The sequence below is a fragment of the Aulonocara sp. 'chitande type north' Nkhata Bay genome, linkage group LG13 (assembly GCF_057382095.1).
Source record: "Aulonocara sp. 'chitande type north' Nkhata Bay isolate Kocher_YH1m ecotype deep benthic linkage group LG13, A_spYH_male_GT1.1, whole genome shotgun sequence".
NCBI lineage: Eukaryota > Metazoa > Chordata > Actinopteri > Cichliformes > Cichlidae > Aulonocara > Aulonocara sp. 'chitande type north' Nkhata Bay.
The window spans coordinates 7,701,203-7,701,559 of NC_141356.1; positions in this window are offsets into that span (position 1 = coordinate 7,701,203).

Here is a 357-nt window from a genome sequence, read left to right on the forward strand (position 1 = left end):
CCCTATACTGGAATTTAGTACAACCATTCAATGGATCCTTACTTTAACTTTCTTCTGATTGGCTGCTCTTTGTAAATAGTAGGTGTGGACAGCTGGTGGGCGGAGCTTTCGAGCTCACAGCCAGAGCTGTGTGTGTCTCTCTGACATCATGCAGACCTGATAATGGAGAAAAACTATTAGAAGCTCAGAAACATTAGGGGCAGTCTGAAGCCTGGACTTTTGGCTCAGGGATGACGTGTATGTATGTTGACCTAATATAATATTGACCTAATATAATTATGTTTTTCTTTTTAAAAGCACTCTTCTCTGTAAATTATAGATTATTAGAGCATCTGTGGGAGTTTAAAAGAGTTTTTA